At 41.9% G+C, this 22,433-nt stretch overlaps 1 long non-coding RNA gene across 1 annotated transcript; it reads left to right on the top strand.

Moving 5' to 3' along the window:
• Nucleotides 1-1,649: 1,649 nt before the first annotated feature.
• On the top strand, nt 1,650-21,854 carry LOC123821912. The gene is made up of 4 exons (XR_006786166.1): nt 1,650-1,768; nt 17,953-18,041; nt 20,284-20,484; nt 21,729-21,854. It is a non-coding gene; the product is annotated as an uncharacterized LOC123821912 (long non-coding RNA).
• The last annotated feature ends 579 nt before the right edge of the window (nt 21,855-22,433 follow it).

The following is a 22,433-nucleotide window of genomic DNA, read 5'->3' as shown; positions in this document are numbered from 1 at the left end:
ATCAGATAGAAACTTGAGTATGAGGGACAAGACCGTATCTCAAATTTGGATGCAGGCTGTGGCTAGAACTGCTTCCATCCTCTGGCCTTCAGAGGTGGGGTAGTCAAAGGCAAGGGTGGGGGAATTTGGATGGTAATGTTTACCAAGTCCTATGACATGACACAGATACAGAATTGCTCCCAACACCACTCAGTTAGGTGGGAGTAGCTGGTGTCCTTCCAGTCAAGCTGTGTGTGGTCTGCCTCTTTTCCCAACATAGAGGAAGATACTAATTCATCTTAGACTTATCTGGTCTGACCTGTTTCATTAGGTACTTTAGCCATAAAATCCCCAATGTGAAAGTGACATTTTATGTGGTCTCCTACTGTGTGCACTTGCTACTGTTCTTCTAATCTTTACCTACATGACCTCCCAGAGGGAAAACATCCCCCCTTTTAAGTTATGTCTAGCCATGACCAGTATGGCTCAGTTGGTTGGGCATTTTCCTGCAAAGTGAAAGGTTGCCAGTTTGATTGCTGGTCAGGACACATGCCTGGGTTGTGGGTTCGGTCCCTGGTTGGGGTGTGTATGAGAAGCAACTGATGGATGTCTCTCACACTGATGTTTCTCTCCCTCTCTTTCTCTCTCCCTTCCCTTCTCTCTAAAAATAAATAAAAATAAAATCTTTAAAGTATGTCTAGTCTTTGATCATTGTCAATGTAAGACATGTCCAAACTTGTGAGAATTTTTTTAAAATTTTATTTTAATAGCTGTTCAAGCACAGTTTTCTGTCCTTTACTCCCATAGAATTTTTGTTTATTTGAACCAAACTAATAACAGTTGCCAAAAAGCAAATCTCAACAAATTGAGAAAATTCTCTGGAAAATGGCAGTTCTACCACTTATTTTACACATCAGAATCAAAGGGGGAGATGTAAGGAGGTCACATAAAATTTACTGGTGATAGATTCACTTTACTGATAGATGGTCACTTTCACATTGGGGACTGTATAGCTAAAGTACCTGATGAAACAGGTCAGACCAGGTAAGTCTAAGATGAATTAGTATCTTCCTCCATGTTAGGAAAAAAAGGCAGACCACACTCAGCTTGGAGAAAGCAAATTGGAGAAATCTCTGGGATTGGATAAAAAGTAAAATGGAGAGACACATACTTCTTTTACATCGGTGGATACAGAATAGTTAACATTTACAGCATCTAGAAATGGTATTCGAGTGTTGGAAGAAAGCCCCAAAAGTCTAAATTCAGGACCGATTCGGAAGAACTGACAGGTAGCCTTATTCAGATTCAGAGGAGCTTTAACAGGAGTAACTTACATACATGGGCAAAACAGCTACTCTAAGTGGTGGCTGGCAGGGAAGAACCCATACCCCTCCCGGGACAGGATCCTTTTTTTACAGATGGTTGATAGTAAAACCATAAGGTGGTTAGTCATGAAGACCACCAGAAAGAACAACATATTTCTGAGTTAACAGATAACATCAGGTAGTTATCATACTCTATACATTCATTAACCTCCTTCCTGGAAGCATTCCACTCCAGTTTTCTGGGTAGTCAGCCAAGCCTGAGGCTACAGAGGGTTAACAACCCAACATTTCCCAGGTGCCTTTGCTGCTGGAGCCCTGTTGCATCTCAGTGAGTTTCCCTGCAGTGGGGAACAAGACAACAATGAGGGGTTCCATGGTCTCCTGCCCTGGCGTGGAGATTGTGTCCTTAGGGGTCTGGAGAAGGAAATTACTCTGACATTTCAATACTTGATCCCATTTCAAAGGTAAGTTATTAGGTATGTTATCATACATGCAAAAAGATGACAGGCTCAGTTAAGATAAAGGTTGACCTTTTTTAGGGAAAAATACCAGCCTAGGCCATGACTATGAGCCATGAACCACTTTTAATTAAAAAGTTTTAATTTCAAACCATCCTATGTGGTTGCTTTTGGTCTCTGAGTTTGTAAGGCCACCATGTAGTCCTCCCTGGAGCTTGTCAGGTTTATATATACGGCCCCTTTTTCATCCATGCGATCATAATTGTTTTCACATTGGCTTAAGCCTTCTGTTTTCCCAGGTGTGTCTGCCTGAGAGCTCCTTTACTGTGCTTCAGGACCCCCTGCCTCTGTTCCCAGGAGCATGCCTCCAGGTCTCAGGGAAGCTTCATCACACTGTAGAACTGGGGAGGCAGAAAAGCTGGCCAGCACCCCGTCCCTTGCTACTGGTTGGCACCAGTGTGTTGTATTTAAAGAGACAAGCCAAAGTATTGGGTTGGCTGAAGAGTCCATGTATTTTTCTTTCCATACAATAAAATGTTTTTCATTTTCACCAATAACTTTATTGATTTGGATATTTTGAGTATGTCAGCTATCTTCTGCATGGTATAACATTGATTGTTCTCAACTAATGTCTCAATTTGATCACTGTCAGCTTCAACTAGTTTTCCTGACCTTGGAGCATTGTCCACCTAGAAATCTCCAGCACAAAACATCACAAACCACTTTTGACACATTCGATCAGTCACAGCATCTTCTCCATACACTGCACAAGCCTTTTTCTTTTTTTTTTTACATTTTAGTTTCAGTTTTACCTTTCTTGAAATAATAGAGCTTAATATACCAAAAACATGTATTTTCTTTCATCTTCAATATTAAAATGGCTACACCCAAATCACCAATTTTGGTGTTTTTTTAAATGTATGCTGATATGATAGCTGTCACAAGACAATCTAACAAAAGTGTTTCCAATGAAGTTAAAGACAGCTAAGCGCTACTAGAGCCATCTTATGGAGAAAACCAAAGAAACTTTTTGGCTGACCCAATACTTGATCCCATAGTTTATGTTTAGAATAAAAATATAAAGATGGTGATTGTTTATTAAATAATGTTTTATTGAACAGCAATTTAGTTTTCTGAACATTTCAGGCACATTGTCAAAGATAAAGAGTCTTCAAAGCTTATTATATACCCAATGCTGGTTTTACACCTTTACATGTATTTTCATTTTGTTCTTATGAACATCCTATGAGATAGGCACTGTAATTACTATTCTCATGCTGCAGATGATGAAAACTTGGGCCCAAAGACATCAAGCAACTTGTCCAAATGGCACAGCTGGTGGGTGTCTGTCTGGCTAGGATTTGATCCCAGGCAGCCTGACTCCAACATTGTCTGTGTCTGAGCTCTACACCTTTGGAGTACGTGCTCTGGCTTTCACATACTCAGCAGAACATGTGGTTACAGACTAGCTCACAAATGAAGGCTTTCTTGGTAGGATATTTCTTCAAGATGATACTAGCAGTCTCATATATGAAATATTTTTTAAGTAAAATTTATTACAAACTAATAACACATGCAAGGGTGAATGCATGCTGCATCATAGTAGAATTAATAGTTGGAGTATAAAACTACCCTGTAATGAGATTTTTTTTTTAGTTGTTTTTTTTTTCAAATCTGGCCTTCTACTTTTCTGGGGCCCATGGATACAACCTGGTCCTTGAGCTATTGCCATGTAAAATAACAAAACAACAACAGCTACTGTTTCCTGAGGGATTTTATTTAGCTCTTTCTATGCATGATCTTAAATCCTTAAATCAACTTTAACTATCATTGTTCTTAGTTTACTGATGAGGAAACCAAGGTTTATTCACTGTTAACTGAGGCTCAGAGAGAATCTTTCAGATCTAATAAATGAGAAGAGCATGATTCAAACCCAGGTCTCCCTGATTCTCAGGCATGTGCAGATAAGCACCACACCCTCTGTGTGGAGACTGGGGAGCTCTAGGCATCACGAGACCACACTTATGTCAGATGCCAGCATGTGAACCCATTTGCTTCTGGAATTCAAACAAATGTCAGTGAACATTAGCTAAGTTTTGGGTATACTCCTAGGTACACTGGCAAAGATACACATTTCGAAAGAGAAAGTAGAAGGACAGGTCAGGATTCCCCCTTAATAACAGGTAACAATTATTGAAGGCTTTTTAACTTCTTTACATGTATTCTCATTTTGTTCCACACAAAATCATATGTGGTAGGCTCAATGATTATTATCACCATTCTATAGATCAGGAAACTGAGTCACATGTATGTTGCTTAGTAAATAGATATCTTGGGCTGAAGGATACATAAAGCCTTGGTGGTACACAGTGTGTCAGGCCTATTCCGTGTGCTGTGTAAGAAGTATTGTGTCTTGGAACTGGCTGTGCTGTGACTGGAAACTCCTTTGAATTGTGCCATATTCATACATCCAATTTCTTTACTTAGACTGTTAGCCCCTTGCAAGCAGAAGTCCTGTCTTTGAGGTCTCATGCCCTTACCCTAACTGGCCCGGAGCTGGCAAAAATTCCATCCTCAAAATCTTTACTGACTGTGTATGTCAGGAGCATGTGAGTGGCTGTGGTTGTGGGCGTAAAGCCACAAAGCTCTATGTGCTGAGTAGGAATATCTTGCTCACTTGTGAACCCAGGGCTCCTCCTCTCTCCCTTCCTGGGAGCATGAGAGTATATGATAAATCAGAGTCGTTTTCTTAAGGGAAACTCTAGCATGTAATTTCAGCCACAGGTGGATCTCTTCTGTTCCTCCACGGACTGGGCATTGCCAGCCCTGCTGTAGCTGGTTGAAGGGGACCAAACCTCTCAGGAAGACGGACTTGGTTCCGTTTGACCAGCCAGAGCAGGAGGCAGCTCCACTGGGAGGCGACTGCAGGCAGCCTCTAGTGTGAAGGTTCCTTGGTATACCCCAAGCACCGTTGGTCCAAGCCTGCAACACAGAGAGAACCAGCATTAGCATGAATCAAATCACAGTAGCTTGCCTTGCCCAGAATGTCCTCTCACAGGACTTGTGAAAACCACACATAATGTTTATCTTGAATTGCATGACTTCGCTTTATTTTCTTTCTTTGATCCTTATTCTTTTTTCATATAGAAACATTGTAGAGAACTACAAAGACACAGAATTGTGGAAGATGAAAAAGAAGTCTATCATAATTCTCTCTCATCCCATCTTCCAAAACAAATTTAACATTTTGGTTTATGTTCTTTAAATAATCTTACATTTTAATTTTTAAAATAAATTAGAAATGATTGTAAGAAATGTGATGCATATATAGAAGAATGTATGTGATCCGTGTGTAAGTCGTGAAGCGTGATGGTAAAGTGGTACCCTCAAGCAACCACCTACTTAGAAAGGGAACTTTATTGATATCATGGCGCTTCCTGAATGCTTTCCCCAGTTTAGCTCTTTAATTTCTCCTTAGAGGTAACTACTACTCTGAGTTCCTTTCTAAAATACAATTTAAACAGTCTTTTAAAATAATTTTTACCATTGATGTATATATTCCTAAATAATACATTGTTCATTTTTTTAATATAATGGAATCATACCATAGGCATTCTTCTGTGACTTGGTATTTTCACTTCAAATGACATTTGAAAGCTTCACCCACAATGACTGGCAAATGTAGTTTATTAATTTTTATTGTTTTATAGTTTTCTACTATGTGAACATACTCTATTTTATTTAGTCATTTTCTCAGCAATAGACCTTGAGGTTGTTTGGTTTGACAAATGGGTAAAGTGGGAAAATTTTTGATTCTTGTAAGTTTTAAAGGGTGAACCTGGATTCCAGTACATAAGAATGTACAGGCTGACCTTGCAAGGGAAAAGCAACATTTACCAGTCCACAACTTCTTGGGGGTCGAGCCAGAAATTTTTATTTTAAACTGTTCTTCAGGTGATTCTGGTGCAGCTAAAGTTTGAGAACCACTGGACTCGAGAGATACCCACTGATTTCCTTCTATTTCTAAGTGTGATCAAGGGGTAGGGAGCTGATTAAGAAGGAGGCTCTCCCTAAAAATGTGGCTGGCTACTTTCACAATGTATTTGAACAGGTGGAAAAAGAGGTGGGAAAAAGGGATAGTTTGAATGATGTCAGAAAACTGCTCTTGGGGGGTAGGCTTTGCCTGCCCTTCTGTTTCTTCTCCCTGTTGAAGACAAGTGTAATATAGTAGAAAGCATGTGGCCTTGGTGTTATGGTTACCTGGGTTCAAATCCCACTGTTGCTTCCTGGCTCTTTTGCTCTTAGGAAGTTATACAACATCTTTAAACCTCAACTTCAACATCTGTGCAGTGGGGGACCATACCTGCCTTGCCCACTTGTTGTAACGCTTAGTGAAAAAAGAGAAAAGGTGGCCAACACTAAATCTCTGGTGGGCACAGTGGACACTTACAGGGGCCATGGAGTCCTTGAGATAATTCTAACTGCTTCTAAGGCCAAGGGTTTCATTCTTAATTCCAGCCTGTCCTTCATGCATTTCCCTTCCCTCAGCTGTGTTTTCATTTCACCTCTGAAATGTTAGAACCACTGATCAGGCAAAAGAACTATTTTACCCAACCAAGGGGACTTCTGCCAGCTGAACCCTAACTTGAGTGCTCTGTCTAGAATAAATAAGCTAGTGCAGAACTCAAAGAACTCAACAAGGCACTGTAGAGATGGCAAGTAGGTCAAAGCACGCTGTGATGGTGGTGGTGGGAAAGCGGTGGGCCCCAGCAACTGTGGTGCAGCTCTAGGAGGTCTGTGCAGGGTGATATTGAAGCTTCTTTCATGTACGAAGTCCCCTCATTCTCGGTATGCATTCTGCTGGCTCAGCAGTCAGGCATCTTAACTCCTACTGCCAATGACAGAGGGGTCTCAGCTCTTCCTCTGGCTAACCTCACCCTTGCCAGTCATTCTTCTCTAGCTCCCCCCGGGGAACTAGGGGGCAGTCAGCCATGAGGTGCAGCGTGGCCAGGCTGTCTGAAATCAGGACGGAAAGAGTATGTGGGTCCAGCTCATCAGTCAGAACGTCATGCTTCTTGCAGTGTAATTTTTTCAATTCAGGACATTCCTCTTCATCATATCTCTCTTCTTCTTTACTCACATCCTTCTCCACCCACACAATACACCCTCAATTTCTGAGCATGCAACATGAAGTCAGCCTCCAGGGTAAAGAAGGGAAAACTCTCTTTATAGAAGGTATGATTTAGAAAAGGGAAAGTGTTGTCAGTGGAAAAAAGCACAATTCTGAGGCAGCTGCTTATTTTACAGGCATGAATGTTTATAAACTAAGGATAATAACTTTCTTCGGAAAGAATATGCCATAATATGCCAATGTCAGAAACCTTATTCATACAAAGCATGGCACTCCAAAGCAAGCTTTCTCAACTTTGGCATATCGGGTCAGGTAAGTCTTGGCTGCAGAGAGCTGTCTTGTGCATTGTAGGGTGCTTAGCACCGTCTCTGGTCTGTACCCACTAGATGCCAGGAGAACCCCCTAGTTGTGACAACAAGGAATGTGCCCAGACTTAGCCAGATGTGTCCTGGTGGCAAAATCACCTCCAGTTAAGAACCACTGATTTAAAACTATCAATTTCTCTGTTCAGTTTTACCACTTCTCTATCTCTAGTGATTCTCCCGCATTCTTTAATTTCCCCACATTCCCCAAAGAGTACAGGTTAGTGTGTCCTCAAAGACCCGTAGACAGCTGCCTGGTGTCCAGATGAGGTAGAGGGTGGTGTCACCTGTGCTGCTGTGGCCTGCTGAGGGGTTCGGCCCATTGTACTCTGGGTGCTTTCCCCTCTGAGGAGAAAAGGTGTCCTTCATCTCCAACCACTGAGCATTTTTTCCACCACCTGCCACCTGTACACGTGCATCCTCCCTTTGTCCTTCCTTTTCCTCCTCATCCCATGTCCTTATTTTAAGGCTTCTTAGTTCTATTTTATAGCTCCCTTTTGTGCATTTGGGCACACACAGTCACATCCTGTGGTTTCTCCTTTTGTGGTTCTGCCTAAGAACTCACAGTACACACAGAGTGCAGCCCCAGCCCTCATCTCTCACGCTCACGGACCACAGGGAGCCGAGCTGTGGAGCACATGAAGCCGTCCTGGAACTGGGGTTTAAGGGAGGGAGGGAGACTCCTTCAGCCTCCTCCCCCATTCGGAACCACTGGGGAAGGAGATAGCCTGAGCCTTTAGTGACTGTGGTTTCTCCTCATGCTCAGAGCCTCTCTCCCTAAGTCCTTCCCCTTCTTGGGGTAAGCCCAGGCCTTTTAGGTCAGAGCTGGGAACACAGGGGATCAGGAAGGAGGGGAGAGAGGACTTAGCCATTTAGATGAGTGAATCACTATTTTAGTACTTCAAACCTTCCCCCTAACAGCCTCACTCCAAAGTGCTGCTTGGCCACAGGGTTGTGATGTGAAGTGGAAAAGAGCAGATCAGGGTCAGGGGCCTGACTACCTGGCCCGAGGCTATGGCCTCCTGGGCTCACAGCACTTGCTGTTCTAACTGCAATGAAAGCCTTTTGAAATGCACAAACTGCCTGGGACACAGATGATGATAAAGGAAAAGGATGGATATTTAAAAATTACAATTCAGTTTGGTTAGCAGAAACATCTCATTTCAGGAGCAAAATGACTGGAGGAAGGAGCTTAGAGGGCCAGGGCTGATTCTGTGAAAAGTCTTTAGATGATGCGGCCTCTCTGCCAAGACGGGACGAGGTCTGGGAGGCTGGGATGACAGCCTGAACTCTCGGAACCTAGAAGAAAGAGAAGGGCTGGTGGGAGAGAGGCCCAGCCAGAATTCGGAGGCTCTCTCTTTATCACTGAGGAAGACCCCTGCTGGCACAAAGCCCTGATGAGGAGGAGGGTAAAACCTCTGGGTGGGACTGTGGGGCCAGCGAAGAGGCACTTGCCGAAACCACACACTTCCTTACATTCCATAGCAAAGTAATCCGTATGGGGATATAAAGAAGCATGTGGCCTCGGGAAGCAGTCTTGGTCCCGGCTTCTTCCACTGTCCAGATGCAGCCCAGCATCTCCGATGTGGGCCACTCACACCATCTCTCCTGCTCTAAGTGGGAAACGCTCAGAGGGCAGGACCACTGGGACCTTATCTCATCCACCCTATCACTCCCCCCAGAACATCCTGGGACAAATCTGTGGTGAGGAATGGCAGTGCTTCCTGGGACCCTAGTTCTCCCCTGCTGTTTGTTCAGAAATAAATGTCATTCGAGTTTCACTGGCTTATTTTGGTGTAGTTAATTATACTCTTTGTTATTACTAGTAATTAATTTAATGGCTGCTGCTTTATACACTTCAGTATAATTCTTTTTTAATGTTTGAATTCCCATGAAGGGAAAATTAAAAAAAAAAAGAAGAGGGAATCCAACAGAGAAATACTTTGCACATGCTCTGAGAACAAGCCCCACTGAGACGCACAGCGGGCCCTCCTGGTTGCCTACTGCATGTCTGCCGTGCACGCGTGTTGAAGCCTGCAGCTGCCAGGGCAGCATTCCAAGCGTGATTGTTCATTGTGGGAAGGATTTTTTTGTTCGGCTTCTGCTCCCACTAGCCTATCACCTGCCCCACAAGCTGTGAGGCAGGAGCCACGGAGTGAGGGACGCTGGCAGCTGTCGAGCCACCTGGGGTCTGTACAGGCCACCCCGGCTAAAGGGCAAAAGGGTTTTCAGCCTCACAGCATCTGATTCTCTACCAGGAAACAGGGGCTCTGATGACAGACGAACTGCACCCCAGAGAAGGTTTGAGGTTCACAGCACTGACAAGGGCTTAACGAAATCTAGTGATAAAATTAATAAGAAGAGTGAAAATTTTTTTCAAGCTTACTCTATGAGTAAGGGATCATTTTTGGTGCTTTGCTTATACAACCTCTTTAAATCCACTGCTCTATGAAGCAGCTGTCATTTTCATCAGGTTTTCAGATGAGGGTCATAGAAATGAATAGGTTTACATACGTGTAAATAGTAATGCTTTAAAAAACTAATCTGTTTGGAGGGAGTCTTTGATCAATCCATGGCGATGAGCTTAGATTGTAAGAACTGAGAAGGAAAGAAGAGAAGAAAACACTATAGGATTGATACTCTGACACTTATTCCTTTACAGCAGTGCATTTAGGGTACTGGTGGTGGTGATTGTTTAGAAACCACACTTTGTCTCAGGGAAATAGAGAAATGTCCTCGGCACTGCAGTCAAAATCTGACTTTGGGAATCATCCAATAACTCATTTAATGCAATCCCATTGCTATATAAGCTTCTGTGAAAGCACAGTCCTCCAGATTGTCAAGTGCAATCTTCAAATCAGTGAGAATGTGGGGCTGCTTTTCCTCCCCCACATCTGGGGCCTGTGATCGATCTAAAGCAGAGGCTGATGGGGAGAGCAGCAGTGGGGCCCAGGCGAAGGTGTGGCTATGCCTCTGAGAAGATGAGAACGTGTTGTCCCTTCCAGGGAACCAGGGAACTTAAGAGCTGAGTAGAGGGTCGTTGTAACTGGTTCAGTTTGTCAGATTGGGATCTCGGAAGTGTTGGACATGTGAGTTTCAGACGTGCAGGTTTGCATAGATGAGAAGGACCACCACGTATTCTGGTCCAGAGAACTAGAAGGAGCAGCTGTCAGACACCTGCTTTCCATAAGCCAGCTGAGGCCCAGGAGGCGGTTAATTCACAGAACAATACCAATGACAGAAAGAGAAGGAAGACACTGTAAGGTGATCAAGACAGTGCTGAACATCCCGGAGACTGTCCTTAACATTTGGGTGTGAATGTTTTTGACTTTTTGTCAAGCTCAAACTCACAGGGCCAAAAGGTCACTCAAAAGTTGGCTTCAAAATCTTTAGGAAAAAATAAAAACAAAAAACTTGGTAACTAATTACTTGATTACATTTGAGTCTCTCTTACTTTTTCTGATCATCTAACTGAAGATGCCAGGAAGGAAATTCATGGAACAGATTAGAAAACCGACAGAGAGGTAGGCTGAATAAACAATAAGGAAACAACTACAATAAAAATCAAAACTTTTCAGACTGGGCCTAAGGGAAAGAGAAAAGTCTAGGATGGGGAATATAAAGATGTGTTCCTCTGAGTTTTGCACAGGGCCAAAGGTCATTCATACAGCCAGTAGATGTAGGTTTTTTCTAGATTATTTATTTAGCTTATTACCTGCCCAAATCTTCTGAACTAAGCAGGTAGTGTTAATAGAAAGAGTGGGGGGATATCGTGTGTCACTTGGCCACTTGTGCACTGTGCGCTATGGGCAAAATCACCGCCTTTCCATCCCTCATCCCTGTAGTGGTTGTGTGGCTGTTCTGTCCCCACAGGGTGGGTTGAAGGTTAGTAAGGTGATACGGGGGACAGTCATGAGCTTCTTAGGAGAACAGGCTGGTGGCAACACGAAATGTCACTCAACATGTTATTGAAAACAAGATTTATTTTTCCCTCTCTGCCCTGGAATCAGATAATTTTTCAAAGCCCTTAATTAATAAATTGTTCTTTCCTTTATTCCTGAGAGGCAAGTGCCATTTGAAAGCATTTAGAAGTGAAGTAACAGTCAAGGTGCCATCACAGGCATTGACAGCCAGCATCATTTTTTCCTATTTCTTTCACTGAGCAGGGCAGGTTTTAAACATAAATGACTCAGATGCAACATCACAGAGAAGTGAGTGTGGTGATTACCCGTTAATGGCCCTCAGAAACACTCTCTGATTAGGGGAAATCAAGGATGTGTTCAGATAGGGAGAAGTCTGAGTTACACGCTAACATAATATCATTTTCAAGGTCATTGGCGGCAGAGGGATATAGTGGGGAAGAGATTGGGCACCTGTGCATTCTGGCTCTGTGACCTTGAGCAAATTCCTTAACCTCTTTGAGGCTCAGTTTCCTTATCTATAAATCAAGAATAGTAAGGATTACTTTATAGGAGGCTTCAATGAGATAGATTTATATAAGGTGCTATGAACACAGTATTAGAAGTCTAATAAATGGATTCCATTACTATTATTCTATTATTTAATATATATTTAATAATTAATATTGATACAGTACCTGAAACTACTCACTGCATGGAAGTCCTTATATTTGGTCTACTTTAATGAGTTTCATCCTCATGACAATTTTATACAATGAGTGGTTCTAAAATACATGCAAAAGCTCAGATAGTATAAAAATATCTTTTCATATTTTTAAAAAACAATTATTATATTTTAGTATGCTTGAACAGGATTTGTTAAGGAAAGGGCCTCATCAGTATCATTTCTGACAAGAACCATGAAAGGCTTTGAATATCCAGGCCCAGTCTCACTCTTGGAACCTTTATGAAAAGATGTAAGCATATAAGGTGAGATAGTCAGACTATCTCTTTAGTGACCATTAGGCTTTTGCTTCTGATGGCAGGTCTGACTTTAGTCAGCTAGCCCTTTGCTGGGTGAGGAGAGGAACCAGGATTTTCTGCAAGAAAATGACCTGTATCTCGCTCTCTGAATTTCTAATATAGTCGTTTTAGATCGCCTAGTCCCGTTTCTGCCCTACAGTCAGGCTTGAGAATTTGAAACAATCAATTACAGTTTCTTCAAAAGCAATCAGAATTGCATACTTTTATGGGGATTAGGACCCTGCTAGTGCTTGCAGGAGGAATGGTCCGCACAGAGGTATCCATCCCCAAATCGGAGCACTTGTGACCTTATGCACTGTTATCACTGCTGGTGTTCTTGGAGGTTGTCCATGAAGCAGGGGTTATTCTGGAGTTCACCAGACACAAGCCAAATTATTTGGGGCTTACCATCATCTGGCTGAGGAGGTAGGAAATGAAGCAGAGGCCCCTCCTTTTAAGGCAAGCTTGGGGTAGTATGTCAGGAGAGGACCTTCTTTTTCCTAAGGCACAGCCAGAACTTCTTGCTATTTTTAGAGGACTGGTCAGTTCTGAATGTTGATTCAATCATAGGCATGAGTCCCATTTTAACTTCCCAGGGGCAGCCAAAAGCAAGGCCAGCCCCAAGAGCCCATCTTCTCTCCCTGCAGCATCTTCTGAGCATCCCTGCTCACAAGATGGGAATATTGGTGGCAGTTTACCATCACCGATGTCCTTGCCCTGCTACTCATCAGAGCTGGATAGCTGGAGCTGGGACTTCAACGAAGGGAGGGACAAGGAGATGGAGCCACCATTATATTAAGTTGTTTACTTATTTATACTTCCAGCAATTCTGTAAAGTTTCTTTGATTACTCAGGACAAAAGTATCTCTAGCAGGTAACGTAATTTGGAGACATATAGTGGTTAAGAAACTCACCCAAATCACACAGCTTATATGTGGCTGACCTATGACTTGAAGCATCTCTGCAACCCAAAGCACACATTCATTCTAATAGTCTCTGTTTCCCAAGCTTGCCTGATCCCTAGTGCCACAAAGGCACTGAATTCTGTGAACTCTTGTTCTCTACACCCCACTCCAGAGCCATGGGATTGAAATCTGCATGGGAATGGGTGGGTATCCATATTTTTAATGAGCACTCCCAGGTGACTTCTATGCTCAGCAAATCTGGGCGAAAATCTCTAGGAGAGCTGCTCTCAGACTTGAGTGAAATTAGAATCAGAAGGGAGCTTGTTAAAGTGCAGATTCTTCTCTCAAAGATGCTGAATTGAGCCACCTGGGCCAGGCCCCAGGAATCTGCATTTTTGCAACCATTCTCAATTTATTGTGTTGCCAGTGAGCTGAGGATTTTAAAAACATTGATCTAATAATAAACAAGACAGAGAGATATGGGTGCCAAGGTAATGGCATCAATACTGGAAAAGACTCAACTACGGGAAAATCCATTTGGATTAAAGGAAGGGTGTTGGCAAACGTGGTGATGAACAGTTAGGGATGGGGTAGTCTCTCTCCACACGCGAACAGTTGACATGTTAGTCACAGAAGGTGACTGGGTGCTCTTGTCCACACCTGACCACTAATCTTTTATCTTTGCAATGTGTCCTGTGCTCAGCGTTCACCTGGAATGTTCTTTTCCCTTTGCCCATCTTCACTAGTTAAAACTGCTCTCTTTAAGGCTCAGTTCATATGACGCTTCCTCCACCAAGTTTGCTCCCAGTTGGAGCTCTTTCTCTTCTTAGTTCCTGTTGTTTCTACCTGTGCACGGGCACATATCACAGCTTACCTTGCTGTCTGATTCCTTGTGTGCCTGCAGTGTATGCATCTCCTTTCATGAGGACTGGGATCCTGACAGCTTTATTTTTGATTTCCCATACCACCTATTGCTTTAGTGAAGACCTTTTGCATATAAGGATAAGCAGGTAAAGTTGTCACCACCACCAGCATGTCTACCACACCTAGCACTTCCTGTGTGGAGGCACTGTTCTCAGTGTTGTAACAAGTAACTTATATTTTAAATGTTCCTTTTTTTAAACAGATGGAGGACACAAGGCACTGAAAGGTTGTTGTTTGTGGAAGGGTCTCCTTTAGCAGCTATAGCCCTGTAGATGACCAAAGTCACACCTGTAAGGAGATCTGAGCTCTGTGGGTTCAGAAAGGAGCACTTTAAGAAATCAACTTTCTAACTCCGTGTATCAGAGTCACCTGGAGGGCTTGCTAAACCTCAGATTGCCAGGTTGTACCCCCAGAGTTTCTGGTTCAGTTTGCCTGGGGTGGGATCTGAGAATTTGCATTTCTGACAAGTTCCCAGGTGATTCTAATAGTGTTTCTCTGGGGGACTACACTTTGAGAACCACTGCTCTAGTTCAATTAGTGTTTCTGATGCTCAACAGTTCAAGAGCAGGAAACTGCTCCCCCCCGATTCTGAGCTTCCTAATAATGAGGTGGTGGAAGAGGAGTAAAGCCACAGAGAAGCTGAGAAGGTGTCTCTTCAAGAATGTGGTTTTGGAGCCTTTGCCAGTGAGGATACAGACAGGAGGCCTACACTCCAAGGGGAGGGGAAACTTGTCTGTGAAGTTACTAAGAATTTTCAGCTTGAGGGGTTGAACACTACTGGGAATCATCCCTTTGGCTTCCAATTCTTACCAGTAAACCTTCAGTGAAGTTAGGTGAAAAGTCGGTATAAAATGAGGTAAGTTTTTCTTGAGAAGATAGCCCAGCAGAGGGTCCACTGACCCACACAACCCCAAGTCATATTTGCAGAGGGATGATACTGATAATATAATGTAAGATAACATAATAATAAGGAATAATGATAAAGATCGTTAGTTCCAAAATTTTTTTTGAACCTATTAAATTGAGTGAGAATTAAGAATTGCTTAAGGTCCAGGGAACAAGTCAGAGAATCTGGTTCTTGTCCTAGTTTTCCAAAGAAATACATTTCTGGGGAACTTAGTCTCTTAGTTGTTTTTTTTTTGAACATGTAACATTTCACATTGTCTTAGTGGGGACATCTGCGGGCTCATCTGAAGAAAACATTCCCATTCGATGATTGCATACTTGAGATAAATTACATATTAGAATTAAATTCCTCTGAGTTTCTTTGAAGAAAATTTCAATATGCATTCAAAATATTTTATCAAGTCACTGAAAGGGCAAGCCCCAAGTTCAAGGTCATGTGCTGTCAAATTTGCATCCAACACTCCTCAAACCCTAGCTATTGTTTAAATAATTGACCAGCCCCTACTTGGGGTGACTATGCAAGATCTCTGCCCAGGAGCAATCTTTTATTGTCCCTCTGTCTTCCACACCTACCCTTCCTCTCGGCCTTTGCTTCAAGTCCCAGCACACAGAAACTAGTTTACTGTCAATACTAACTAGCCCACAATTCATTCCCACATACTGATAATGCAGGCAGGGGTGATTTCTCTCATTCGTTTCCCCTCACCTAGCTCTGCCAGATGGATCTGGATTGTAGCAGTCCTCCCCCACCTGTGTGAAGTGCAGAATGCAGGATGGGGTGCTTCACCTGCTCCTACAGATACTGCAGTGCTGGCTTCAGATGACAGAAGCAGATCACCCGCAGGGCTTCCCAAAAATGCACAAAGAAAGAAAGACAGATGGGCAAGACAGGAATGGCCAGAGGACAATTAGAGGAGAAAGCAGCATGGGGGAGCAGCTCAGGACTTACCTGGGGAAACGATGCAGGCAGGTCCCTCCTCCTCTGTGTGCCTTCTTCCGTGGGAGGGGTCAGCCCCATGGTGGTGGTTAGAGCATGGAGTGTTAGTATTATTATTTTGTCCAGAGCCGGCAGTGTTGGCTTGCATTTCTATGCCTTCCTGTCAGAATACTCTCAAGGAAACAGCAGCTGGTGAGCTCAGAAATGTCAGTCAGAATCTTGGCCTAGTTTGGGGCCTTGAAGATTTTTACAGAAAGTTAAAAAGGTTTCTGGGCCAGTGTCTCCTTTGGGTTTTCCCTCTCCTGCTTCTCACCTTTTCCATCTTCTTCTTTCTTTTTTATTTTTATTTTTTGCAATTTCACCTCAGTAGCTAGTCCCTTAAACTGCCTGCCTCTGCCTCTCTGATGGTCCCCTTTTTGGTAGAGCTGTGGTTCTCTTTCCAGCTTAGCCTAACTACCTGATCATTTTCTAGGCATTTAACTAGTACTTGTGTACTTATGTGACTTATTTTGTCTCCTTACTTATTCCCTTTTCTTCCCTTTCCTGCCATTCTCATCTTTGTAATCGCTATCCTTCTGGTCACACAGAGAAATCATCTGTCTTCCCTTAATGTGCATCCCCTCTCCTGAGAATCCATCCTTTCTCCTTATTTGTGCCCTGTCTGTTCATTTGCCTTTCACTCTTTTACTTCTGGCATTTGTTCTGGCTTTACCTCTTACTGTGTCCTGTCTAGATGTGACCTAGCTTCAGATTTGCACTGCTCTCCTCTTCTCTCCTCCCCTTCCTCGGGCAGTCTCCCTCTCTGCCTCCTCTTGTCTCTGCTCTCGGATGGCTGGCCTCTTCCTTTTTGTACTCTGCAGCCTGTGCCCACCCCCAGCACACTCTCCCACCTGTTTGTGTCTTTTAAGGGCCTTGGTGATGTCCATGCCTTATGTCCACCTCAATCACCACAGTGACGGGCTTCTACAAGCTGTTAAATTACACCTCTTCAGCTGTCTCATTGCAAGGAGAAATGTCCTTTGCTAAATCCTTTTTCAGATAGGCAAATCTATATTAATATTTCTGTTTATGGGATATACTGAAATAATACATGTGTTATTTTTTAAAAAGTAAGGACACTAAATTTTTTTTTAGGATACTGGGTTTATTTTAGGTTTTGTCAATATACACCGCCTCAGTTACAACCCTTTTAGGTCATTTCTAATATACTTTGGCCATTTTTTTCAAATGGGAGGGTCATTGTGGTGGAGTTATGAAAAACATGGCTAGTTTGGGACTTGACTAGATAAATGCTCAATTATATATATACAAATATTATTTTATATATAAAACTTTATATATATTCACATATATATTTAGTGAGTGTCTGCCAAATTGTGGTATTCTATATTAAGCAAAGGAAATACAAAGGAGTGACTATGTTCCCTGCCTTAAGAGACTGAAATAGGTTCTTTTCGGGATAGGAACTATATCTGGGGAAAAATACAAAAAAATTGAAATTGATAGTATAGAAAATAAGCATTTTTGGCATTCAGAAGCAGAGATTGATAAGTGATGGACCAGGCAGTAAAATCTTCATGGAGGACATCGGGCTCAGGTGGGTCCTAAAGACAGGATGGGCTCACGTACCTGGAGAGGTGAGGGAAGGGCTTTCCCAGATGGGAGAAGGGCTTGAGCAAAGGCCTGGAAGTAGGAATGTGCAGAGTGTATTTAGGAAGCACTAATTAACCTGTGGCTGGATTCAGTGCTCTGTGAAGGGGTCAGTCTGGGGAAGGCTTGGGACACAAAGCAGCCACTTTGTGAAAATATACTCACAGCAGGAGATCTTAAAAGGAGTTCCTTTAGATTGCACATTTATATGTAACAAGATAGTGCTACTATTTCTACATCTTAAGTAAACATAAATTGGGATTCTCTGATAATTATCACCTGAAAAATCATGGTCTGAAATCTGTTGCTTTTGAATATAGAGGAATAAGCATTTCTCTCCAATCATCGATATTAAAATTCTTTTTCTTATTTAATCCTGGCATTTGTTATTGAAGGTCTGCTATTATAAATGTGGAAAACTGCTAGTTCCACTCATTCACAGCCTGTCTCCAGTTCTGTCTTTCAGGCAGCCCACCCCAAACTTGGGTCAGTCAGCACCCATCTACCCCTCTGCTGAAGGCTCAGATCCCAATGTGGGTAAGGTAAGCATTTGTTATAGGTCTATATACATGCTAACATGTCATTATACTGTTTTAAAGTTTGTTTTACAATTTGTTTGCATTCACAAGATGGTGAACTCCTGGAGGTCAAGTTTATACTTCTTTGGTACCTTCTTTTGTCTCCAGAACAATATAAAGTGCCCAGTGGGCTCCTAACAAGTGTTTTTTAAATCAAATTGGAATGAGGTTTTCTAAAACTGACAACAAAAATTAAACCTACAGCTATCCTACTGATAGGAAGATAAGAATCTTTATAGTATTGTATCAATCCTCTAGTTCTAAGATTTTTCTAGGGTCAAGGAGGGAAGTGACCTTAATTTAATGCCTTATCTGTATATGTGGTTATACTTTACATTTTCAAGACACATTTTCTTGAGAGCCTCAAAGACTGGGTGAAGTGAAAGAGGTATTGATATTTAAATTGGGAAGATGAGCCACCAGAGGTACAGAGGGGACTTGCTAAGAGACACATGGCCAATTATCAAAAAAGCTGGGATGGAATCCAAAGCTTAGGACCCCTAACCTTGGCACATTTTAGGTGAGGAATTCTTATTTCCCTGATAAAGAGCTACCTGTGTTTTCCCTAACACAAGTGACAAGTGACAAGTGACAAGTGGGAGGGTCTTCCCCTGAGATCTTCCCTATCAAGGTGCTCTTCCCTGTGGAAATGTCCAGATGCCAGGGAAAGGGTAAAATTAGAGCTGGTCTGGGAAAGATTATCTCAAGATTACTCTTCAAAATAACCTCACCTGGTTACCTTGTTTAATAGATGAGGAAACCAAGGTCCAAATTAGCAGAGACTTGCCCTTGGTCACAGAACATTCATCTCCTGACCCGTAGCTTAGTGTTCTCTGTATTACATTCTGATTGCCTTCTATTTGGTGAAGAGCCTGTTCCCTGTTGAGGAGACCCTGGGACAGGGCAGCGGTGGTGGAGGGAATACTCAGGCTGACCTGTCCATGGCTGCAGGCCACCTCTTAGAGTCCTCCAACAGTAAGCAGAGACTGGGCAGGGTGGAGGGCCCCTCAACTGTGGAGGGACTGAAGAAAACAGACTGTTTCATGTTAAACTAGGGCTTAATGCTTTGTAGTGGGCTCAGCCACCAAATTTCATAAGGATGATAATAATAATAATGAAATCATGGGATGATAATAATAAATCCTTTTAGATGCTGCCAGAACTACATATCGCAGGCTTTAGACGCCAATGGGCAGCTGCTTGGCTAAATGTGGTCCCCAGTTGTCAAGGAGAGACCCACCCAATGCGGGAGAAACAAATCAACAAGGATATGGAGGGCACATACAGGGCACACACAGGGCACAGACAGGGCAGAGCCACTGGGAGGTGAAGGTTTTAATTTGGACACCACCTCCATCCATCCTTCAGCAATGAGTAATTTGAAAATGTGCTCAAAACACCCAGTTTGATATAGAGACACCCATGGCCCCATGAGCTGACTTGTGTGGACCAGAGATCAGATAAGTGTCCTGTGTCCCAGTTGACTACACTTTTTTCAATCAAATGGCTGACAATCATCAGCGTTGTGAAGCTGGATGCCCATGAAGGTGGTGTTAACTTTCTCATGTCCAAGATGGTTTGGTTTCCTCTGAACTGGGAGGTAGAACTTCACTACCTGCTGTGGGATTGCCAGGAATCACTGATTCTCACTTTGATTTCCTCATCTAAAAACTAGAGGTAATAATACCTGAACTTCCTCCATTGTTAGGTTCTTGGGGAAGATTAACTGATGTAGCTTATTTGTTATGATGCATACCAAGGTGGTTTTGGTTTACTTTAGTCGTATTTGAGCTGGTGAACAGTAAGTGGTGTGACAAAGGTGACAAGCCAGTTTGGATTTCATTCAGCAGTGGATGGAGTTGACTGTGAAAAGGTTGCTTTGAGGTGTTTGTCCATAAATGTTCATTTTAAGGGGTGATCATCTAGCCTAGCCTTCCTGTTTTGTGCTGAGGAAATGGAATCCTGAGACTTAAAGTGGTTTTTGTCCCCACTGTCGTTCATGGAATAAACATCAGAGCAAGGGTGAGAACCCAGACCCAGGGCTTTGGCTCCTGATTCATGTTAACAGAATCTGCCAGGTCTGTTCTGAAGACCAAATGGCACCAAATGAGATAATGACTGTGGGAGGTTTCTGTCAATGGAAAAATACGGCAAATGCAAAGTGTTATTTTAATGAAATGTTTCCCCCTTCAAACCATTATTTCAGAAAACTACTCTGACCCTCTGTGATGGCAGAAATGTGGGGCCTTGGACACCAGCTGTTCCCCAGGAGGTTTTCCCAGCTGCTGCCAAGGCCAACCCTGTGGTGGAGAAGCCCAGGAGTGGGGTGTTCCAACAATGCAGATTCCACATAGGATTGAGTCAAAGCAGGTCAAAGACAGAACAGTTGAAGCTATTTGGGAAACAGGTGGGAACAATGGAAAATTCATTAGGTTAAATGTGTGCTTAAATCAACACAAAAGTTATCCCAGTTACTTGGTTTGGGAATACAGTACACAGGGTTTTTTAAAAGCTTCTCTTCCTTCTTTCCTTCCTTCCTTCCTTCCTTCCTTCCTTCCTTCCTTCCTTCTTTCCTTCCCTCCTTCCTTCCCCACCTTCTTCCCCCTCCTCAAACTCCTTCTTTTTCTATTGTCTCTACCTTTTCCTTTTCCTGCTATTTTTAAATTAATATTTGAAACTGGAATTAAAAAGAAAACTACTAAGGTGATTTAACTCTCTTTAGCTTATGAAGAAGTATTAAATAAAAGTTGATTACCAGCCATGTGATTTTTTTTTCTCTCTAGTCCATAATAAGGAGACATGTGATTTTAATGTAGAAAAAAATATGGTAGTTAAAGGTAAGGGAAACTAACTTTTATCAGTCCTCTGGCCTGGGACAGCTCTATGCTTTCACACACATTTATCCTAATACATGCTAAACTTCTTAATGGCAGGGGTTGTCTTTTCTTTTTTGGTCACAGCTTTCTGAATTTAGATGATGATGATTATTTTTAATTATTTTATTATTATTAGATGATTATTTTAAAAAAGGTAGCCTATGTTTTTTATTTTGTCTGTGTATCACTGATAATTTTAGAAAAGGACATATTCCCTAATAATTTAAACATTTATGATTGGGTTTTTAAATTATAGTTATTTGAAAGTCAATTTTTGGTTTATTACCTACATTGACATTTTAAGTTCAAATATTATAGCTTTCTTTTAAATGTATTTAATGAAACCTAATCCATAGCAATCTGACATTTATCATCTTTCATTAAAGGAATATGAAATTTATTGAGGTGACACTGGTTAATAAAATTATATAGGTTTCAGGTATGCAATTCTATAATGCATCAACTCTATATTATATTGTGTTTACTACCCCAAGTCACCTCTCCTTCCATCACCACTTATCCCCCCTACGCCCTCTTCTACCTCTCCCCATCCTGCTTTCCCTTTGGTAACCACCACACTGTTGTCTGTCTATGAGGTTTTACTTTTCTTAATCCCTTTAACTTTTTCAACCAGGCCTACCATCCCCTCCCTGCTGACAGCTGTAAGTCTGTTCTCTGTATCTATAAGTCTGATTCTATTTTGTTTGCTAGTTTATTTTGTTCATTAGATTCCACATATAAGTTAAATCATATGGCATTTGTCTTTTTCTTACAGTTGGAGTTTTGTAATGTTCCTTTCGTGTTTCTGGAACCTGTGTCACTCCATTTGATTTCTCACAGAAAATTTTATCCCAATGGGTGCACTATGTTTGAAAGTTTCATGTATTGCCCTGTCAGACTTTGCTTCAACAAATGAATGTGCTGAGATTGAAATTAAATTTAAGATCAAAACTTTCTAATTAAAAATTAAAATAAAATATGTTTAAATTTTTTGTGACTATGAGCTAAGAATTAAATTTTTTGAATTGTATTATTGTTGCAAATATTACTAGTACATATTTACTCAAAACAGCCTAAATATGTTGCAATTAGTAATTACTAAATTTAAAAAATTAATATTTATTGGGAACATATCTCCTATGAAACTGATAGGGCTTTAAAAATCTCTCTCCAAGTTCACACGTCCATGGATGGATGTTACTAATTGTTCGGGTGGAGGTTTGGCACCGACTCTCCTCTTTTTTCCATTTATAGCGATGGCCGCTGAGAGCACTTGTTCACATAAATAAGAAGATGGGAATGGGAGGAATTTTATGATGGCAATTTCTCAAAATTCTCTGATTCACATCTGAATTTTATGCCAGAAATTATATAGTATTCTATTATCAAAATTATTATTAATGATCTGTGACTCTCAATTTCATGGCCTCAGTGAGGAAAGTATTCATCATCCTCAATTAAACAACTTGATGAAATTCTT

Source organism: Phyllostomus hastatus, unplaced genomic scaffold (genome assembly GCF_019186645.2).
Source record: "Phyllostomus hastatus isolate PE091 unplaced genomic scaffold, TTU_PhHast_1.1 phas_contig_40, whole genome shotgun sequence".
Classification (NCBI taxonomy): Eukaryota; Metazoa; Chordata; class Mammalia; order Chiroptera; family Phyllostomidae; genus Phyllostomus; species Phyllostomus hastatus.
This window is presented reverse-complemented; position numbering and strand designations above follow the sequence as displayed.